Source organism: Stenella coeruleoalba (assembly GCF_951394435.1).
Source record: "Stenella coeruleoalba genome assembly, chromosome: 7".
In the NCBI taxonomy this organism is placed as follows: Eukaryota; Metazoa; Chordata; class Mammalia; order Artiodactyla; family Delphinidae; genus Stenella; species Stenella coeruleoalba.
Genome location: NC_137153.1, coordinates 396541 through 417601, shown reverse-complemented (window position 1 = coordinate 417601; position 21061 = coordinate 396541).

Below are 21061 nucleotides of genomic sequence, written 5' to 3'. Positions count from 1 at the left end.
TATTGTTAGCGTACGGGTTAGGATTAGGGGACGGGTGAGGGTCAGGCTTCGGGGAAGGTTTAGGGTTAGGGTTCGGGCTAGGGTTAGGGTTAGCGGACGGGGACGGTTAGGGTTCAGGTAAGGGTACGGCAACGCTTTAGGGGGAGCGTGCGTGTGAGGGCGCGGGTTAGTGTTAGCGTACGGCTTAGGATTAGGGGATGGGTGAGGGTCAGGCTTCGGGGAAGGGTTAGGGTTAGGGTTCGGGCTACGGTTAGGGTTAGGGGAAGGGGAAGGTTTAGGGTCCAGGTGAGAGTACGGCAACTCTTTAGGGGGAGCGTGCGTGTGAGGGCGCGGGTTAGTGTTAGCGTACGGGTTAGGATTAGGGGATGGGTGAGGGTCAGGCTTCGGGGAAGGGTTAGGGTTAGGGTTCGGGCTAGGGTTAGGGTTAGGGGACGGGGACGGTTTAGGGTCCAGGTGAGGGTACGGCAACGCTTTAGGGGGAGCGTGCGTGTGAGGGCACAGGTTAGTGTTAGCGTACGGGTTAGGATTAGGGGATGGGTGAGGGTCAGGCTTCGGGGAAGGGTTAGGGTTAGGGTTCGGGCTAGGGTTAGGGTTAGGGGACGGGGACGGTTTCGGGTCCAGGTGAGGGTACGGCAACGCTTTAGGGGGAGCGTGCGTGTGAGGGCACGCGTTAGTGTTAGCGTACGTGTTACGATTAGGGGACGGGTGAGGGTCAGACTTCGGGGAAGGGTTAGGGTTAGGGTTCGGGCTAGGGTTAGGGTTAGGGGACGGGGACGGTTTAGGGTCCAGGAGAGGGTACGGCAACGCTTTAGGGGGAGCGTGCGTGTGAGGGCGCGCGTTAGTGTTAGCGTACGGCTTAGGATTAGGGGACGGGTGAGGGTCAGGCTTCGGGGAAGGGTTAGGGTTAGGGTTCGGGCTAGGGTTAGGGTTAGGGGACGGGGATGGTTTAGGGTCCAAGTGAGGGTACGGCAACGCTTTAGGGGGAGCGTGCGTGTGAGGGCGCGCGTTAGTGTTAGCGTGCGGCTTAGGATTAGGGGACGGGTGAGGGTCAGGCTTCGGGGAAGGGTTAGGGTTAGGGTTCGGGCTAGGGTTAGGGTTAGGGGACGGGGAAGGTTTAGGGTCCAGGTGAGGGTACGGCAACGCTTTAGGGGGAGCGTGCGTGTGAGGGCGCGGGTTAGTGTTAGCGTACGGCTTAGGATTAGGGGACGGGTGAGGGTCAGGCTTCGGGGAAGTGTTAGGGTTAGGGTTTGGGCTAGGGTTAGGGTTAGGGGACGGGGACGGTTTAGGGTCCAGGTGAGGGTACGGCAACGCTTTAGGGGGAGCGTGCGTGTGAGGGCGCGGGATAGTGTTAGCGTACGGGTTAGGATTAGGGGACGGGTGAGGGTCAGGCTTCGGGGAAGGGTTAGGGTTAGGGTTCGGGCTAGGGTTAGGGTTAGGGGATGGGGACGGTTTAGGGTCCAGGTGAGGGTACGGCAACGCTTTAGGGGGAGCGTGCGTGTGAGGGCGTGTGTTAGTGTTAGCGTACGGGTTAGGATTAGGGGACGGGTGAGGGTCAGGCTTCGGGGAAGGGTTAGGTTTAGGGTTCGGGCTAGGGTTAGGGTTAGGGGACGGGAACGGTTTAGGGTCCAGGTGCGGGTACGGCAACGCTTTAGGGGGAGCGTGCGTGTGAGGGCGCGGGTTAGTGTTAGCGTACGGGTTAGGATTAGGGGACGGGTGAGGGTCAGGCTTCGGGGAAGGGTTAGGGTTAGGGTTCGGGCTAGGGTTAGGGTTAGGGGATGGGGACGGTTTCGGGTCCAGGTGAGGGTACGGCAACGCTTTAGGGGGAGCGTGCGTGTGAGGGCATGCATTAGTGTTAGCGTACGGGTTAGGATTAGGGGACGGGTGAGGGTCAGGCTTCGGGGAAGGGTTAGGGTTAGGGTTCGGGCTAGGGTTAGGGTTAGGGGACGGGGACGGTTTAGGGTCCAGGTGAGGGTACGGCAACGCTTTAGGGGGAGCGTGCGTGTGAGGGCGCGGGTTAGTGTTAGCGTACGGGTTAGGATTAGGGGACGGGTGAGGGTCAGGCTTCGGGGAAGGTTTAGGGTTAGGGTTCGGGCTAGGGTTAGGGTTAGCGGACGGGGACGGTTAGGGTTCAGGTAAGGGTACGGCAACGCTTTAGGGGGAGCGTGCGTGTGAGGGCGCGGGTTAGTGTTAGCGTACGGCTTAGGATTAGGGGATGGGTGAGGGTCAGGCTTCGGGGAAGGGTTAGGGTTAGGGTTCGGGCTACGGTTAGGGTTAGGGGAAGGGGAAGGTTTAGGGTCCAGGTGAGAGTACGGCAACGCTTTAGGGGGAGCGTGCGTGTGAGGGCGCGGGTTAGTGTTAGCGTACGGGTTAGGATTAGGGGATGGGTGAGGGTCAGGTTTCGGGGAAGGGTTAGGGTTAGGGTTCGGGCTAGGGTTAGGGTTAGGGGACGGGGACGGTTTAGGGTCCAGGTGAGGGTACGGCAACGCTTTAGGGGGAGCGTGCGTGTGAGGGCACAGGTTAGTGTTAGCGTACGGGTTAGGATTAGGGGATGGGTGAGGGTCAGGCTTCGGGGAAGGGTTAGGGTTAGGGTTCGGGCTAGGGTTAGGGTTAGGGGACGGGGACGGTTTCGGGTCCAGGTGAGGGTACGGCAACGCTTTAGGGGGAGCGTGCGTGTGAGGGCACGCGTTAGTGTTAGCGTACGTGTTACGATTAGGGGACGGGTGAGGGTCAGACTTCGGGGAAGGGTTAGGGTTAGGGTTCGGGCTAGGGTTAGGGTTAGGGGACGGGGACGGTTTAGGGTCCAGGAGAGGGTACGGCAACGCTTTAGGGGGAGCGTGCGTGTGAGGGCGCGCGTTAGTGTTAGCGTACGGCTTAGGATTAGGGGACGGGTGAGGGTCAGGCTTCGGGGAAGGGTTAGGGTTAGGGTTCGGGCTAGGGTTAGGGTTAGGGGACGGGGACGGTTTAGGGTCCAAGTGAGGGTACGGCAACGCTTTAGGGGGAGCGTGCGTGTGAGGGCGCGCGTTAGTGTTAGCGTGCGGCTTAGGATTAGGGGACGGGTGAGGGTCAGGCTTCGGGGAAGGGTTAGGGTTAGGGTTCGGGCTAGGGTTAGGGTTAGGGGACGGGGACGGTTTAGGGTCCAGGTGAGGGTACGGCAACGCTTTAGGGGGAGCGTGCGTGTGAGGGCGCGGGTTAGTGTTAGCGTACGGCTTAGGATTAGGGGACGGGTGAGGGTCAGGCTTCGGGGAAGTGTTAGGGTTAGGGTTTGGGCTAGGCTTAGGGTTAGGGGACGGGGACGGTTTAGGGTCCAGGTGAGGGTACGGCAACGCTTTAGGGGGAGCGTGCGTGTGAGGGCGCGGGATAGTGTTAGCGTACGGGTTAGGATTAGGGGACGGGTGAGGGTCAGGCTTCGGGGAAGGGTTAGGGTTAGGGTTCGGGCTAGGGTTAGGGTTAGGGGATGGGGACGGTTTAGGGTCCAGGTGAGGGTACGGCAACGCTTTAGGGGGAGCGTGCGTGTGAGGGCGTGTGTTAGTGTTAGCGTACGGGTTAGGATTAGGGGACGGGTGAGGGTCAGGCTTCGGGGAAGGGTTACGTTTAGGGTTCGGGCTAGGGTTAGGGTTAGGGGACGGGGACGGTTTAGGGTCCAGGTGCGGGTACGGCAACGCTTTAGGGGGAGCGTGCGTGTGAGGGCGCGGGTTAGTGTTGGCGTACGGGTTAGGATTAGGGGACGGGTGAGGGTCAGGCTTCGGGGAAGGGTTAGGGTTAGGGTTCGGGCTAGGGTTAGGGTTAGGGGACGGGGACGGTTTCGGGTCCAGGTGAGGGTACGGCAACGCTTTAGGGGGAGCGTGCGTGTGAGGGCATGCATTAGTGTTAGCGTACGGGTTAGGATTAGGGGACGGGTGAGGGTCAGGCTTCGGGGAAGGGTTAGGGTTAGGGTTCGGGCTAGGGTTAGGGTTAGGGTACGGGGACGGTTTAGGGTCCAGGAGAGAGTACGGCAACGCTTTAGGGGAAGCGTGCGTGTGAGGGCGCGCGTTAGTGTTAGCGTACGGCTTAGGATTAGGGGACGGGTGAGGGTCAGGCTTCGGGGAAGGGTTAGGGTTAGGGTTCGGGCTAGGGTTAGGGTTAGGGGACGGGGACGGTTTAGGGTCCAAGTGAGGGTATGGCAACGCTTTAGGGGGAGCGTGCGTGTGAGGGCGCGCGTTAGTGTTAGCGTGCGGCTTAGGATTAGGGGACGGGTGAGGGTCAGGCTTCGGGGAAGGGTTAGGGTTAGGGTTCGGGCTAGGGTTAGGGTTAGGGGCCGGGGACGGTTTAGGGTCCAGGTCAGGGTACGGCAACGCTTTAGGGGGAGCGTGCGTGTGAGGGCGTGGGTTAGTGTTAGCGTACGGCTTAGGATTAGGGGACGGGTGAGGGTCAGGCTTCGGGGAAGGGTTAGGGTTAGGGTTCGGGCTAGGGTTAGGGTTAGGGGACGGGGACGGTTTAGGGTCCAGGTGAGGGTACGACAATGCTTTAGGGGGAGCGTGCGTGTGAGGGCGCGTGTTAGTGTTAGCGTACGGGTTAGGATTAGGGGATGGGTGAGGGTCAGGCTTCGGGGAAGGGTTAGGGTTAGGGTTCGGGCTAGGGTTACGGTTAGGGGACGGGGACGGTTTAGGGTCCAGGTGAGGGTACGGCAACGCTTTAGGGGGAGCGTGCGTGTGAGGGCGCGGGTTAGTGTTAGCGTACGGCTTAGGATTAGGGGACGGGTGAGGGTCAGGCTTCGGGGAAGGGTTAGGGTTAGGGTTCGGGCTAGGGTTAGGGTTAGGGGATGGGGAAGGTTTAGGGTCCAGGTGAGGGTACGGCAACGCTTTAGGGGGAGCGTGCGTGTGAGGGCGTGGGTTAGTGTTAGCGTACGGGTTAGGATTAGGGGACGGGTGAGGGTCAGGCTTCGGGGAAGGTTTAGGGTTAGGGTTCGGGCTAGGGTAAGGGTTAAGGGACGGGGACGATTTAGGGTCCAGGTGAGGGTACGGCAACGCTTTAGGGGGAGCGTGCGTGTGAGGACGCGGGTTAGTGTTAGTGTACGGGTTAGGATTAGGGGACGGGTGAGGGTCAGGCTTCTGGGAACGGTTAGGGTTAGGGTTCGGGCTAGGGTTAGGGTTAGGGGACGGGGACGGTTTAGGGTCCAGGTGAGGGTACGGCAACGCTTTAGGAGGAGCGTACGTGTGAGGGCGCGGGTTAGTGTTAGCGTACGGGTTAGGATTAGGGGACGGGTGAGGGTCAGGCTTCTGGGAAGGGTTAGGGTTAGGGTTCGGGCTAGGGTTAGGGTTAGGGGACGGGGACGGTTTAGGGTCCAGGTGAGGGTACGGCAACGCTTTAGGGGGAGCGTGCATGTGAGGGCGCGGGTTAGTGTTAGCGTACGGGTTAGGATTAGGGGACGGGTGAGGGTCAGGCTTCGGGGAAGGTTTAGGGTTAGGGTTCGGCCTAGGGTTAGGGTTAGGGGACGGGGACGGTTTAGGGTCCAGGTGAGGGTACGGCAACGCTTTAGGGGGAGCGTGCGTGTGAGGGCGCGGGTTAGTGTTAGCGTACGGGTTAGGATTAGGGGACGGGTGAGGGTCAGGCTTCGGGGAAGGGTTAGGGTTAGGGTTCGGGCTAGGGATAGGGTTAGGGGACGGGGACGGTTTAGGGTTCAGGTGAGGGTATGGCAACACTTTAGGGGGAGCGTGCGTGTGAGGGCGCGGGTTAGTGTTAGCGTACGGCTTAGGATTAGGGGATGGGTGAGGGTCAGGCTTCGGGGAAGGGTTAGGGTTAGGGTTCGGGCTACGGTTAGGGTTAGGGGACGGGGACGGTTTAGGGTCCAGGTGAGGGTACGGCAACGCTTTATGGGGAGCGTGCGTGTGAGGGCGCGGGTTAGTGTTAGCGTACGGGTTAGGATTAGGGGACGGGTGAGGGTCAGGCTTCGGGGAAGGGTTAGGGTTAGGGCTCGGTCTAGGGTTAGGGTTAGGGGATGGGGAAGGTTTAGGGTCCAGGTGAGGGTACGGCAACGCTTTAGGGGGAGCGTGCGTGTGAGGGCGTGGGTTAGTGTTAGCGTACGGGTTAGGATTAGGGGACGGGTGAGGGTCAGGCTTCGGGGAAGGTTTAGGGTTAGGGTTCGGGCTAGGGTAAGGGTTAAGGGACGGGGACGGTTTAGGGTCCAGGTGAGGGTACGGCAACGCTTTAGGGGGAGCGTGCGTGTGAGGGCGCGGGTTAGTGTTAGCGTACGGGTTAGGATTAGGGGATGGTGAGGGTCAGGCATCGGGGAAGGGTTAGGGTTAGGGTTCGGGCTAGGGTTAGGGTTAGGGGACGGTTACGGTTCAGGGTTCAGGTGAGGGTACGGCAACGCTTTAGGGGGAGCGTGCGTGTGAGGGCGCGGGTTAGTGTTAGCGTACGGCTTAGGATTAGGGGACGGGTGAGGGTCAGGCTTCGGGAAGGGTTAGGGTTAGGGTTCGGGCTACGGTTAGGGTTAGGGGACGGGGAAGGTTTAGGGTCCAGGTGAGGGTACGGCAACGCTTTAGGGGGAGCGTGCGTGTGAGGGCGCGGGTTAGTGTTAGCGTACGGGTTAGGATTAGGGGACGGGTGAGTGTCAGGCTTCGGGGAAGGGTTAGGGTTATGGTTCGGGCTAGGGTTAGGGTTAGGGGACGGGGACGGTTTAGGGTCCAGGTGAGGGTACGGCAACGCTTTAGGGGGAGCGTGCGTGTGAGGGCGCGGGTTAGTGTTAGCGTACGGGTTAGGATTAGGGGACGGGTGAGGGTCAGGCTTCGGGGAAGGGTTAGGGTTAGGGTTCGGGCTAGGGTTAGGGTTAGGGGACGGGGACGGTTTCGGGTCCAGGTGAGGGTACGGCAACGCTTTAGGGGGAGCGTGCGTGTGAGGGCACGCGTTAGTGTTAGCGTACGGGTTAGGATTAGGGGACGGGTGAGGGTCAGGCTTCGGGGAAGGGTTAGGGTTAGGGTTCGGGCTAGGGTTAGTGTTAGAGTACGGGGACGGTTTAGGGTCCAGGAGAGGGTACGGCAACGTTTTAGGGGGAGCGTGCGTGTGAGGGCGCGCGTTAGTGTTAGCGTACGGCTTAGGATTAGGGGACGGGTGAGGGTCAGGCTTCGGGGAAGGGTTAGGGTTAGGGTTCGGGCTAGGGTTAGGGTTAGGGGACGGGGACGGTTTAGGGTCCAGGTGAGGGTACGGCAACGCTTTAGGGGGCGCGTGCGTGTGAGGGCGCGGGTTAGTGTTAGCGTACGGGTTAGGATTAGGGGACGGGTGAGGGTCAGGTTTCGGGGAAGGTTTAGGGTTAGGGTTCGGGCTAGGGTTAGGGTTAGGGGATGGGGACGGTTTCGGGTCCAGGTGAGGGTACGGCAACGCTTTAGGGGGAGCGTGCGTGTGAGGGCGCGCGTTAGTGTTAGCGTACGGGTTAGGATTAGGGGACGGGTGAGGGTCAGGCTTCGGGGAAGGGTTAGGGTTAGGGTTCGGGCTAGGGTTAGGGTTAGGGTACGGGGACGGTTTAGGGTCCAGGAGAGGGTACGGCAACGCTTTAGGGGGAGCGTGCATGTGAGGGCGCGGGTTAGTGTTAGCGTACAGGTTAGGATTAGGGGACGGGTGAGGGTCAGGCTTCGGGGAAGGGTTAGGGTTAGGGTTCGGGCTAGGGTTAGGGTTAGGGGACGGGGACGGTTTAGGGTCCAGGTGAGGGTACGGCAACGCTTTAGGGGGAGCGTGCGTGTGAGGGCGCGGGTTAGTGTTAGCGTACAGGTTAGGATTAGGGGACGGGTGAGGGTCAGGCTTCGGGGAAGGGTTAGGGTTAGGGTTCGGGCTAGGGTTAGGGTTAGGGGACGGGGACGGTTTAGGGTCCAGGTGAGGGTACGGCAACGCTTTAGGGGGATCGTGCGTGTGAGGGCGCGCGTTAGTGTTAGCGTGCAGCTTAGGATTAGGGGACGGGTGAGGGTCAGGCTTCGGGGAAGGGTTAGGGTTAGGGTTCGGGCTAGGGTTAGGGTTAGGGGACGGGGACGGTTTAGGGTCCAGGTGAGGGTACGGCAACGCTTTAGGGGGAGCGTGCGTGTGAGGGCGCGGGTTAGTGTTAGCGTACGGCTTAGGATTAGGGGACGGGTGAGGGTCAGGCTTCGGGGAAGGGTTAGGGTTAGGGTTCGGGCTAGGGTTAGGGTTAGGGGACGGGGACGGTTTAGGGTCCAGGTGAGGGTACGGCAACGCTTTAGGGGGAGCGTGCGTGTGAGGGCGCGGGTTAGTGTTAGCGTACGGGTTAGGATTAGGGGACGGGTGAGGGTCAGGCTTCGGGGAAGGGTTAGGGTTAGGGTTCGGGCTAGGGTTAGGGTTAGGGGATGGGGACGGTTTAGGGTCCAGGTGAGGGTACGGCAACGCTTTAGGGGGAGCGTGCGTGTGAGGGCGCGTGTTAGTGTTAGCGTACGGGTTAGGATTACGGGACGGGTGAGGGTCAGGCTTCGGGGAAGGGTTAGGGTTAGGGTTCGGGCTAGGGTTAGGGTTAGGGGACGGGGACGGTTTAGGGTCCAGGTGAGGGTACGGCAACGCTTTAGGGGGAGCGTGCGTGTGAGGGCGCGCGTTAGTGTTAGCGTGAGGCTTAGGATTAGGAGACGGGTGAGGGTCAGGCTTCGGGGAAGGGTTAGGGTTAGGGTTCGGGCTAGGGTTAGGGTTAGGGGACGGGGACGGTTTAGGGTCCAGGTGAGGGTACGGCAACGCTTTAGGGGGAGCGTGCGTGTGAGGGCGCGCGTTAGTGTTAGCGTGAGGCTTAGGATTAGGAGACGGGTGAGGGTCAGGCTTCGGGGAAGGGTTAGGGTTAGGGTTCGGGCTAGGGTTAGGGTTAGGGGACGGGGACGGTTTAGGGTCCAGGTGAGGGTACGGCAACGCTTTAGGGGGAGCGTGCGTGTGAGGGCGCGGGTTAGTGTTAGCGTACGGCTTAGGATTAGGGGACGGGTGAGGGTCAGGCTTCGGGGAAGGGTTAGGGTTAGGGTTCGGGCTAGGGTTAGGGTTAGGGGACGGGGACGGTTTAGGGTCCAGGTGAGGGTACGGCAACGCTTTAGGGGGAGCGTGCGTGTGAGGGCGCGGGTTAGTGTTAGCTACGGGTTAGGATTAGGGGACGGGTGAGGGTCAGGCTTCGGGGAAGGGTTAGGGTTAGGGTTCGGGCTAGGGTTAGGGTTAGGGGACGGGGACGGTTTCGGGTCCAGGTGAGGGTACGGCAACGTTTTAGGGGATGCGTGCGTGTGAGGGCGCGGGTTAATGATAACGTACGGGTTAGGATTAGGGGACGGGTGAGGGTCAGGCTTCGGGGAAGGGTTAGGGTTAGGGTTCGGGCTAGGGTTAGGGTTAGGGGACGGGGACGGTTTAGGGTCCAGGTGAGGGTACGGCAACGCTTTAGGGGGAGCGTGCGTGTGAGGGCGCGGGTTAGTGTTAGCGTACGGGTTAGGATTAGGGGACGGGTGAGGGTCAGGCTTCGGGGAAGGGTTAGGGTTAGGGTTCGGGCTAGGGTTAGGGTTAGGGGACGGGGACGGTTTCGGGTCCAGGTGAGGGTACGGCAACGCTTTAGGGGGAGCGTGCGTGTGAGGGCACGCGTTAGTGTTAGCGTACGGGTTAGGATTAGGGGACGGGTGAGGGTCAGGCTTCGGGGAAGGGTTAGGGTTAGGGTTCGGGCTAGGGTTAGGGTTAGGGTACGGGGACGGTTTAGGGTCCAGGAGAGGGTACGGCAACGCTTTAGGGGGAGCGTGCATGTGAGGGCGCGCGTTAGTGTTATCGTACGGCTTAGGATTAGGGGACGGGTGAGGGTCAGGCTTCGGGGAAGGGTTAGGGTTAGGGTTCGGGCTAGGGTTAGGGTTAGGGGACGGGGACGGTTTAGGGTCCAGGTGAGGGTACGGCAACGCTTTAGGGGGAGCGTGCGTGTGAGGGTGCGCGTTAGTGTTAGCGTGCGGCTTAGGATTAGGGGACGGGTGAGGGTCAGGCTTCGGGGAAGGGTTAGGGTTAGGGTTCGGGCTAGGGTTAGGGTTAGGGGACGGGGACGGTTTAGGGTCCAGGTGAGGGTACGGCAACGCTTTAGGGGGAGCGTGCATGTGAGGGCGCGGGTTAGTGTTAGCGTACGGGTTAGGATTAGGGGACGGGTGAGGGTCAGGCTTCGGGGAAGGGTTAGGGTTAGGGTTCGGGCTAGGGTTAGGGTTAGGGGACGGGGACGGTTTAGGGTCCAGGTGAGGGTACGGCAACGCTTTAGGGGGAGCGTGCGTGTGAGGGCGCGGGTTAGTGTTAGCGTACGGGTTAGGATTAGGGGACGGGTGAGGGTCAGGCTTCGGGGAAGGGTTAGGGTTAGGGTTCGGGCTAGGGTTAGGGTTAGGGGACGGGGACGGTTAGGGTTCAGGTGAGGGTACGGCAACGCTTTAGGGGGAGCGTGCGTGTGAGGGCGCGGGTTCGTGTTAGCGTACGGCTTAGGATTAGGGGACGGGTGAGGGTCAGGCTTCGGGGAAGGGTTAGGGTTAGGGTTCGGGCTACGGTTAGGGTTAGGGGACGGGGAAGGTTTAGGGTCCAGGTGAGGGTACGGCAACGCTTTAGGGGGAGCGTGAGTGTGAGGGCGCGGGTTAGTGTTAGCGTACGGGTTAGGATTAGGGGACGGGTGAGGGTCAGGCTTCGGGGAAGGGTTAGGGTTAGGGTTCGGGCTAGGGTTAGGGTTAGGGGACGGGGACGGTTAGGGTCCAGGTGAGGGTACGGCAACGCTTTAGGGGGAGCGTGCGTGTGAGGGCACGGGTTAGTGTTAGCGTACGGGTTAGGATTAGGGGATGGGTGAGGGTCAGGCTTCGGGGAAGGGTTAGGGTTAGGGTTAGGGTTCGGGCTAGGGTTAGGGTTAGGGGACGGGGACGGTTTAGGGTCCAGGTGAGGGTACGGCAACGCTTTAGGGGGAGCGTGCATGTGAGGGCGCGGGTTAGTGTTAGCGTACGGGTTAGGATTAGGGGACGGGTGAGGGTCAGGCTTCGGGGAAGGGTTAGGGTTAGGGTTCGGGCTAGGGTTAAGGTTAGGGGACGGTTACGGTTTAGGGTTCAGGTGAGGGTACGGCAACGCTTTAGGGGGAGCGTGCGTGTGAGGGCGCGGGTTAGTGTTAGCGTACGGCTTAGGATTAGGGGACGGGTGAGGGTCAGGCTTCGGGGAAGGGTTAGGGTTAGGGTTCGGGCTACGGTTAGGGTTAGGGGACGGGGAAGGTTTAGGGTCCAGGTGAGTGTACGGCAACGCTTTAGGGGGAGCGTGCGTGTGAGGGCGCCGGTTAGTGTTAGCGTACGGGTTAGGATTAGGGGACGGGTGAGGGTCAGGCTTCGGGGAAGGGTTAGGGTTAGGGTTCCGGCTAGGGTTAGGGTTAGGGGACGGGGACGGTTTAGGGTCCAGCTGAGGGTACGGCAACGTTTTAGGGGGAGCGTGCGTGTGAGGGCGCGGGATAGTGTTAGCGTACGGGTTAGGATTAGGGGACGGGTGAGGGTCAGGCTTCGGGGAAGGGTTAGGGTTAGGGTTCGGGCTAGGGTTAGGGTTAGGGGACGGGGATGGTTTCGGGTCCAGGTGAGGTTACGGCAACGCTTTAGGGGGAGCGTGCGTGTGAGGGCACGCGTTAGTGTTAGCGTACGGGTTAGGATTAGGGGACGGGTGAGGGTCAGGCTTCGGGGAAGGGTTAGGGTTAGGGTTCGGGCTAGGGTTAGGGTTAGGGGACGGGGACGGTTTAGGGTCCAGGAGAGGGTACGGCAACGCTTTAGGGGGAGCGTGCGTGTGAGGGCGCGCGTTAGTGTTAGCGTACAGCTTAGGATTAGGGGACGGGTGAGGGTCAGGCTTCGGGGAAGGGTTAGGGTTAGGGTTCGGGCTAGGGTTAGGGTTAGGGGACGGGGACGGTTTAGGGTCCAAGTGAGGGTACGGCAATGCTTTAGGGGGAGCGTGCGTGTGAGGGCGCGCGTTAGTGTTAGCGTGCGACTTAGGATTAGGGGACGGGTGAGTGTCAGGCTTCGGAAAAGGGTTAGGGTTAGGGTTCGGGCTAGGGTTAGGGTTAGGGGACGGGGACGGTTTAGGGTCCAGGTGAGGGTACGGCAACGCTTTAGGGGGAGCGTGCGTGTGAGGGCGCGGGTTAGTGTTAGCGTACGGCTTAGGATTAGGGGACGGGTGAGGGTCAGGCTTCGGGGAAGGGTTAGGGTTAGGGTTCGGGCTAGGGTTAGGGTTAGGGGAAGGGGACGGTTTAGGGTCCAGGTGAGGGTACGGCAACGCTTTAGGGGGAGCGTGCGTGTGAGGGCGTGGGTTAGTGTTAGCGTACGGGTTAGGATTAGGGGACGGGTGAGGGTCAGGCTTCGGGGAAGTGTTAGGGTTAGGGTTCGGGCTAGGGTTAGGGTTAGGGGACGGGGACGGTTTAGGGTCCAGGTGAGGGTACGGCAACGCTTTACGGGGAGCGTGCGTGTGAGGGCGCGGGTTAGTGTTAGCGTACGGGTTAGGATTAGGGGACGGGTGAGGGTCAGGCTTCGGGGAAGGGTTAGGGTTAGGGTTCGGGCTAGGGTTAGGGTTAGGGGATGGGGAAGGTTTAGGGTCCAGGTGAGGGTACGGCAACGCTTTAGGGGGAGCGTGCGTTTGAGGGCGTGGGTTAGTGTTAGCGTACGGGTTAGGATTAGGGGACGGGTGAGGGTCAGGCTTCGGGGAAGGTTTAGGGTTAGGGTTCGGGCTAGGGTAAGGGTTAAGGGACGGGGACGGTTTAGGGTCCAGGTGAGGGTAAGGCAACGCTTTAGGGGGAGCGTGCGTGTGAGGGCGCGGGTTAGTGTTAGCGTACGGGTTAGGATTAGGGGACGGGTGAGGGTCAGGCTTCGGGGAAGGGTTAGGGTTAGGGTTCGGGCTAGGGTTAGGGATAGGGGACGGGGACGGTTTAGGGTCCAGGTGAGGGTACGACAATGCTTTAGGGGGAGCGTGCGTGTGAGGGCGCGTGTTAGTGTTAGCGTACGGGTTAGGATTAGGGGATGGGTGAGGGTCAGGCTTCGGGGAAGGGTTAGGGTTAGGGTTCGGGCTAGGGTTAGGGTTAGGGGACGGGGACGGTTTAGGGTCCAGGTGAGGGTACGGCAACGCTTTAGGGGGAGCGTGCGTGTGAGGGCGCGGGTTAGTGTTAGCGTACGGGTTAGGATTAGGGTTCGGGTGAGGGTCAGGCTTCGGGGAAGGGTTAGGGTTAGGGTTCGGGCTAGGGTTAGGGTTAGGGGATGGGGAAGGTTTAGGGTCCAGGTGAGGGTACGGCAACGCTTTAGGGGGAGCGTGCGTGTGAGGGCGTGGGTTAGTGTTAGCGTACGGGTTAGGATTAGGGGACGGGTGAGGGTCAGGCTTCGGGGAAGGTTTAGGGTTAGGGTTCGGGCTAGGGTAAGGGTTAAGGGACGGGGACGGTTTAGGGTCCAGGTGAGGGTACGGCAACGCTTTAGGGGGAGCGTGCGTGTGAGGACGCGGGTTAGTGTTAGTGTACGGGTTAGGATTAGGGGACGGGTGAGGGTCAGGCTTCTGGGAACGGTTAGGGTTAGGGTTCGGGCTAGGGTTAGGGTTAGGGGACGGGGACGGTTTAGGGTCCAGGTGAGGGTACGGCAACGCTTTAGGAGGAGCGTACGTGTGAGGGCGCGGGTTAGTGTTAGCGTACGGGTTAGGATTAGGGGACGGGTGAGGGTCAGGCTTCTGGGAAGGGTTAGGGTTAGGGTTCGGGCTAGGGTTAGGGTTAGGGGACGGGGACGGTTTAGGGTCCAGGTGAGGGTACGGCAACGCTTTAGGGGGAGCGTGCATGTGAGGGCGCGGGTTAGTGTTAGCGTACGGGTTAGGATTAGGGGACGGGTGAGGGTCAGGCTTCGGGGAAGGTTTAGGGTTAGGGTTCGGCCTAGGGTTAGGGTTAGGGGACGGGGACGGTTTAGGGTCCAGGTGAGGGTACGGCAACGCTTTAGGGGGAGCGTGCGTGTGAGGGCGCGGGTTAGTGTTAGCGTACGGGTTAGGATTAGGGGACGGGTGAGGGTCAGGCTTCGGGGAAGGGTTAGGGTTAGGGTTCGGGCTAGGGATAGGGTTAGGGGACGGGGACGGTTTAGGGTTCAGGTGAGGGTACGGCAACACTTTAGGGGGAGCGTGCGTGTGAGGGCGCGTGTTAGTGTTAGCGTACGGCTTAGGATTAGGGGACGGGTGAGGGTCAGGCTTCGGGGAAGGGTTAGGGTTAGGGTTCGGGCTACGGTTAGGGTTAGGGGACGGGGACGGTTTAGGGTCCAGGTGAGGGTACGGCAACGCTTTATGGGGAGCGTGCGTGTGAGGGCGCGGGTTAGTGTTAGCGTACGGGTTAGGATTAGGGGACGGGTGAGGGTCAGGCTTCGGGGAAGGGTTAGGGTTAGGGTTCGGTCTAGGGTTAGGGTTAGGGGATGGGGAAGGTTTAGGGTCCAGGTGAGGGTACGGCAACGCTTTAGGGGGAGCGTGCGTGTGAGGGCGTGGGTTAGTGTTAGCTTACGGGTTAGGATTAGGGGACGGGTGAGGGTCAGGCTTCGGGGAAGGTTTAGGGTTAGGGTTCGGGCTAGGGTAAGGGTTAAGGGACGGGGACGGTTTAGGGTCCAGGTGAGGGTACGGCAACGCTTTAGGGGGAGCGTGCGTGTGAGGACGCGGGTTAGTGTTAGTGTACGGGTTAGGATTAGGGGACGGGTGAGGGTCAGGCTTCTGGGAAGGGTTAGGGTTAGGGTTCGGGCTAGGGTTAGGGTTAGGGGACGGGGACGGTTTAGGGTCCAGGTGAGGGTACGGCAACGCTTTAGGGGGAGCGTGCGTGTGAGGGCGCGGGTTAGTGTTAGCGTACGGGTTAGGATTAGGGGACGGGTGAGGGTCAGGCTTCGGGGAAGGGTTAGGGTTAGGGTTCGGGCTAGGGATAGGGTTAGGGGACGGGGACGGTTTAGGGTTCAGGTGAGGGTACGGCAACGCTTTAGGGGGAGCGTGCGTGTGAGGGCGCGGGTTAGTGTTAGCGTACGGCTTAGGATTAGGGGACGGGTGAGGGTCAGGCTTCGGGGAAGGGTTAGGGTTAGGGTTCGGGCTAGGGTTAGGGTTAGGGGAAGGGGACGGTTTAGGGTCCAGGTGAGGGTACGGCAACGCTTTAGGGGGAGCGTGCGTGTGAGGGCGTGGGTTAGTGTTAGCGTACGGGTTAGGATTAGGGGACGGGTGAGGGTCAGGCTTCGGGGAAGTGTTAGGGTTAGGGTTCGGGCTAGGGTTAGGGTTAGGGGACGGGGACGGTTTAGGGTCCAGGTGAGGGTACGGCAACGCTTTACGGGGAGCGTGCGTGTGAGGGCGCGGGTTAGTGTTAGCGTACGGGTTAGGATTAGGGGACGGGTGAGGGTCAGGCTTCGGGGAAGGGTTAGGGTTAGGGTTCGGGCTAGGGTTAGGGTTAGGGGATGGGGAAGGTTTAGGGTCCAGGTGAGGGTACGGCAACGCTTTAGGGGGAGCGTGCGTTTGAGGGCGTGGGTTAGTGTTAGCGTACGGGTTAGGATTAGGGGACGGGTGAGGGTCAGGCTTCGGGGAAGGTTTAGGGTTAGGGTTCGGGCTAGGGTAAGGGTTAAGGGACGGGGACGGTTTAGGGTCCAGGTGAGGGTAAGGCAACGCTTTAGGGGGAGCGTGCGTGTGAGGGCGCGGGTTAGTGTTAGCGTACGGGTTAGGATTAGGGGACGGGTGAGGGTCAGGCTTCGGGGAAGGGTTAGGGTTAGGGTTCGGGCTAGGGTTAGGGATAGGGGACGGGGACGGTTTAGGGTCCAGGTGAGGGTACGACAATGCTTTAGGGGGAGCGTGCGTGTGAGGGCGCGTGTTAGTGTTAGCGTACGGGTTAGGATTAGGGGATGGGTGAGGGTCAGGCTTCGGGGAAGGGTTAGGGTTAGGGTTCGGGCTAGGGTTAGGGTTAGGGGACGGGGACGGTTTAGGGTCCAGGTGAGGGTACGGCAACGCTTTAGGGGGAGCGTGCGTGTGAGGGCGCGGGTTAGTGTTAGCGTACGGGTTAGGATTAGGGTTCGGGTGAGGGTCAGGCTTCGGGGAAGGGTTAGGGTTAGGGTTCGGGCTAGGGTTAGGGTTAGGGGATGGGGAAGGTTTAGGGTCCAGGTGAGGGTACGGCAACGCTTTAGGGGGAGCGTGCGTGTGAGGGCGTGGGTTAGTGTTAGCGTACGGGTTAGGATTAGGGGACGGGTGAGGGTCAGGCTTCGGGGAAGGTTTAGGGTTAGGGTTCGGGCTAGGGTAAGGGTTAAGGGACGGGGACGGTTTAGGGTCCAGGTGAGGGTACGGCAACGCTTTAGGGGGAGCGTGCGTGTGAGGACGCGGGTTAGTGTTAGTGTACGGGTTAGGATTAGGGGACGGGTGAGGGTCAGGCTTCTGGGAACGGTTAGGGTTAGGGTTCGGGCTAGGGTTAGGGTTAGGGGACGGGGACGGTTTAGGGTCCAGGTGAGGGTACGGCAACGCTTTAGGAGGAGCGTACGTGTGAGGGCGCGGGTTAGTGTTAGCGTACGGGTTAGGATTAGGGGACGGGTGAGGGTCAGGCTTCTGGGAAGGGTTAGGGTTAGGGTTCGGGCTAGGGTTAGGGTTAGGGGACGGGGACGGTTTAGGGTCCAGGTGAGGGTACGGCAACGCTTTAGGGGGAGCGTGCATGTGAGGGCGCGGGTTAGTGTTAGCGTACGGGTTAGGATTAGGGGACGGGTGAGGGTCAGGCTTCGGGGAAGGTTTAGGGTTAGGGTTCGGCCTAGGGTTAGGGTTAGGGGACGGGGACGGTTTAGGGTCCAGGTGAGGGTACGGCAACGCTTTAGGGGGAGCGTGCGTGTGAGGGCGCGGGTTAGTGTTAGCGTACGGGTTAGGATTAGGGGACGGGTGAGGGTCAGGCTTCGGGGAAGGGTTAGGGTTAGGGTTCGGGCTAGGGATAGGGTTAGGGGACGGGGACGGTTTAGGGTTCAGGTGAGGGTACGGCAACACTTTAGGGGGAGCGTGCGTGTGAGGGCGCGTGTTAGTGTTAGCGTACGGCTTAGGATTAGGGGACGGGTGAGGGTCAGGCTTCGGGGAAGGGTTAGGGTTAGGGTTCGGGCTACGGTTAGGGTTAGGGGATGGGGACGGTTTAGGGTCCAGGTGAGGGTACGGCAACGCTTTATGGGGAGCGTGCGTGTGAGGGCGCGGGTTAGTGTTAGCGTACGGGTGAGGATTAGGGGACGGGTGAGGGTCAGGCTTCGGGGAAGGGTTAGGGTTAGGGTTCGGTCTAGGGTTAGGGTTAGGGGATGGGGAAGGTTTAGGGTCCAGGTGAGGGTACGGCAACGCTTTAGGGGGAGCGTGCGTGTGAGGGCGTGGGTTAGTGTTAGCTTACGGGTTAGGATTAGGGGACGGGTGAGGGTCAGGCTTCGGGGAAGGTTTAGGGTTAGGGTTCGGGCTAGGGTAAGGGTTAAGGGACGGGGACGGTTTAGGGTCCAGGTGAGGGTACGGCAACGCTTTAGGGGGAGCGTGCGTGTGAGGACGCGGGTTAGTGTTAGTGTACGGGTTAGGATTAGGGGACGGGTGAGGGTCAGGCTTCTGGGAAGGGTTAGGGTTAGGGTTCGGGCTAGGGTTAGGGTTAGGGGACGGGGACGGTTTAGGGTCCAGGTGAGGGTACGGCAACGCTTTAGGGGGAGCGTGCGTGTGAGGGCGCGGGTTAGTGTTAGCGTACGGGTTAGGATTAGGGGACGGGTGAGGGTCAGGCTTCGGGGAAGGGTTAGGGTTAGGGTTCGGGCTAGGGATAGGGTTAGGGGACGGGGACGGTTTAGGGTTCAGGTGAGGGTACGGCAACGCTTTAGGGGGAGCGTGCGTGTGAGGGCGCGGGTTAGTGTTAGCGTACGGCTTAGGATTAGGGGACGGGTGAGGGTCAGGCTTCGGGGAAGGGTTAGGGTTAGGGTTCGGGCTAGGGTTAGGGTTAGGGGACGGGGACGGTTTCGGGTCCAGGTGAGGGTACGGCAACGCTTTAGGGGGAGCGTGCGTGTGAGGGCGCGGGTTAGTGTTAGCGTACGGGTTAGGATTAGGGGATGGTGAGGGTCAGGCATCGGGGAAGGGTTAGGGTTAGGGTTCGGGCTAGGGTTAGGGTTAGGGGACGGTTACGGTTCAGGGTTCAGGTGAGGGTACAGCAACGCTTTAGGGGGAGCGTGCGTGTGAGGGCGCGGGTTAGTGTTAGCGTACGGCTTAGGATTAGGGGACGGGTGAGGGTCAGGCTTCGGGAAGGGTTAGGGTTAGGGTTCGGGCTACGGTTAGGGTTAGGGGACGGGGAAGGTTTAGGGTCCAGGTGAGGGTACGGCAACGCTTTAGGGGGAGCGTGCGTGTGAGGGCGCGGGTTAGTGTTAGCGTACGGGTTAGGATTAGGGGACGGGTGAGGGTCAGGCTTCGGGGAAGGGTTAGGGTTATGGTTCGGGCTAGGGTTAGGGTTAGGGGACGGGGACGGTTTAGGGTCCAGGTGAGGGTACGGCAACGCTTTAGGGGGAGCGTGCGTGTGAGGGCGCGGGTTAGTGTTAGCGTACGGGTTAGGATTAGGGGACGGGTGAGGGTCAGGCTTCGGGGAAGGGTTAGGGTTAGGGTTCGGGCTAGGGTTAGGGTTAGGGGACGGGGACGGTTTCGGGTCCAGGTGAGGGTACGGCAACGCTTTAGGGGGAGCGTGCGTGTGAGGGCACGCGTTAGTGTTAGCGTACGGGTTAGGATTAGGGGACGGGTGAGGGTCAGGCTTCGGGGAAGGGTTAGGGTTAGGGTTCGGGCTAGGGTTAGTGTTAGAGTACGGGGACGGTTTAGGGTCCAGGAGAGGGTACGGCAACGCTTTAGGGGGAGCGTGCGTGTGAGGGCGCGCGTTAGTGTTAGCGTACGGCTTAGGATTAGGGGACGGGTGAGGGTCAGGCTTCGGGGAAGGGTTAGGGTTAGGGTTCGGGCTAGGGTTAGGGTTAGGGGACGGGGACGGTTTAGGGTCCAGGTGAGGGTACGGCAACGCTTTAGGGGGCGCGTGCGTGTGAGGGCGCGGGTTAGTGTTAGCGTACGGGTTAGGATTAGGGGACGGGTGAGGGTCAGGTTTCGGGGAAGGGTTAGGGTTAGGGTTCGTGCTAGGGTTAGGGTTAGGGGATGGGGACGGTTTCGGGTCCAGGTGAGGGTACGGCAACGCTTTAGGGGGAGCGTGCGTGTGAGGGCACGCGTTAGTGTTAGCGTACGGGTTAGGATTAGGGGACGGGTGAGGGTCAGGCTTCGGGGAAGGGTTAGGGTTAGGGTTCGGGCTAGGGTTAGGGTTAGGGTACGGGGACGGTTTAGGGTCCAGGAGAGGGTACGGCAACGCTTTAGGGGGAGCGTGCATGTGAGGGCGCGGGTTAGTGTTAGCGTACAGGTTAGGATTAGGGGACGGGTGAGGATCAGGCTTCGGGGAAGGGTTAGGGATAGGGTTCGGGCTAGGGTTAGGGTTAGGGGACGGGGACGGTTTAGGGTCCAGGTGAGGGTACGGCAACGCTTTAGGGGGAGCGTGCGTGTGAGGGCGCGCGTTAGTGTTAGCGTGCAGCTTAGGATTAGGGGACGGGTGAGGGTCAGGCTTCGGGGAAGGGTTAGGGTTAGGGTTCGGGCTAGGGTTAGGGTTAGGGGACGGGGACGGTTTAGGGTCCAGGTGAGGGTACGGCAACGCTTTAGGGGGAGCGTGCGTGTGAGGGCGCGGGTTAGTGTTAGCGTACGGCTTAGGATTAGGGGACGGGTGAGGGTCAGGCTTCGGGGAAGGGTTAGGGTTAGGGTTCGGGCTAGGGTTAGGGTTAGGGGACGGGGACGGTTTAGGGTCCAGGTGAGGGTACGGCAACGCTTTAGGGGGAGCGTGCGTGTGAGGGCGTGGGTTAGTGTTAGCGTACGGGTTAGGATTAGGGGACGGGTGAGGGTCAGGCTTCGGGGAAGGGTTAGGGTTAGGGTTCGGGCTAGGGTTAGGGTTAGGGGACGGGGACGGTTTAGGGTCCAGGTGAGGGTACGGCAACGCTTTAGGGGGAGCGTGCGTGTGAGGGCGCGCGTTAGTGTTAGCGTGAGGCTTAGGATTAGGAGACGGGTGAGGGTCAGGCTTCGGGGAAGGGTTAGGGTTAGGGTTCGGGCTAGGGTTAGGGTTAGGGGACGGGGACGGTTTAGGGTCCAGGTGAGGGTACGGCAACGCTTTAGGGGGAGCGTGCGTGTGAGGGCGCGGGTTAGTGTTAGCGTACGGCTTAGGATTAGGGGACGGGTGAGGGTCAGGCTTCGGGGAAGGGTTAGGGTTAGGGTTCGGGCTAGGGTTAGGGTTAGGGGACGGGGACGGTTTCGGGTCCAGGTGAGGGTACGGCAACGCTTTAGGGGGAGCGTGCGTGTGAGGGCGCGGGTTAGTGTTAGCTACGGGTTAGGATTAGGGGACGGGTGAGGGTCAGGCTTCGGGGAAGGGTTAGGGTTAGGGTTCGGGCTAGGGTTAGGGTTAGGGGACGGGGACGGTTTCGGGTCCAGGTGAGGGTACGGCAACGTTTTAGGGGATGCGTGCGTGTGAGGGCGCGGGTTAATGATAACGTACGGGTTAGGATTAGGGGACGGGTGAGGGTCAGGCTTCGGGGAAGGGTTAGGGTTAGGGTTCGGGCTAGGGTTAGGGTTAGGGGACGGGGACGGTTTAGGGTCCAGGTGAGGGTACGGCAACGCTTTAGGGGGAGCGTGCGTGTGAGGGCGCGGGTTAGTGTTAGCGTACGGGTTAGGATTAGGGGACGGGTGAGGGTCAGGCTTCGGGGAAGGGTTAGGGTTAGGGTTCGGGCTAGGGTTAGGGTTAGGGGACGGGGACGGTTTCGGGTCCAGGTGAGGGTACGGCAACACTTTAGGGGGAGCGTGCGTGTGAGGGCACGCGTTAGTGTTAGCGTACGGGTTAGGATTAGGGGACGGGTGAGGGTCAGGCTTCGGGGAAGGGTTAGGGTTAGGGTTCGGGCTAGGGTTAGGGTTAGGGTACGGGGACGGTTTAGGGTCCAGGAGAGGGTACGGCAACGCTTTAGGGGGAGCGTGCATGTGAGGGCGCGCGTTAGTGTTATCGTACGGCTTAGGATTAGGGAACGGGTGAGGGTCAGGCTTCGGGGAAGGGTTAGGG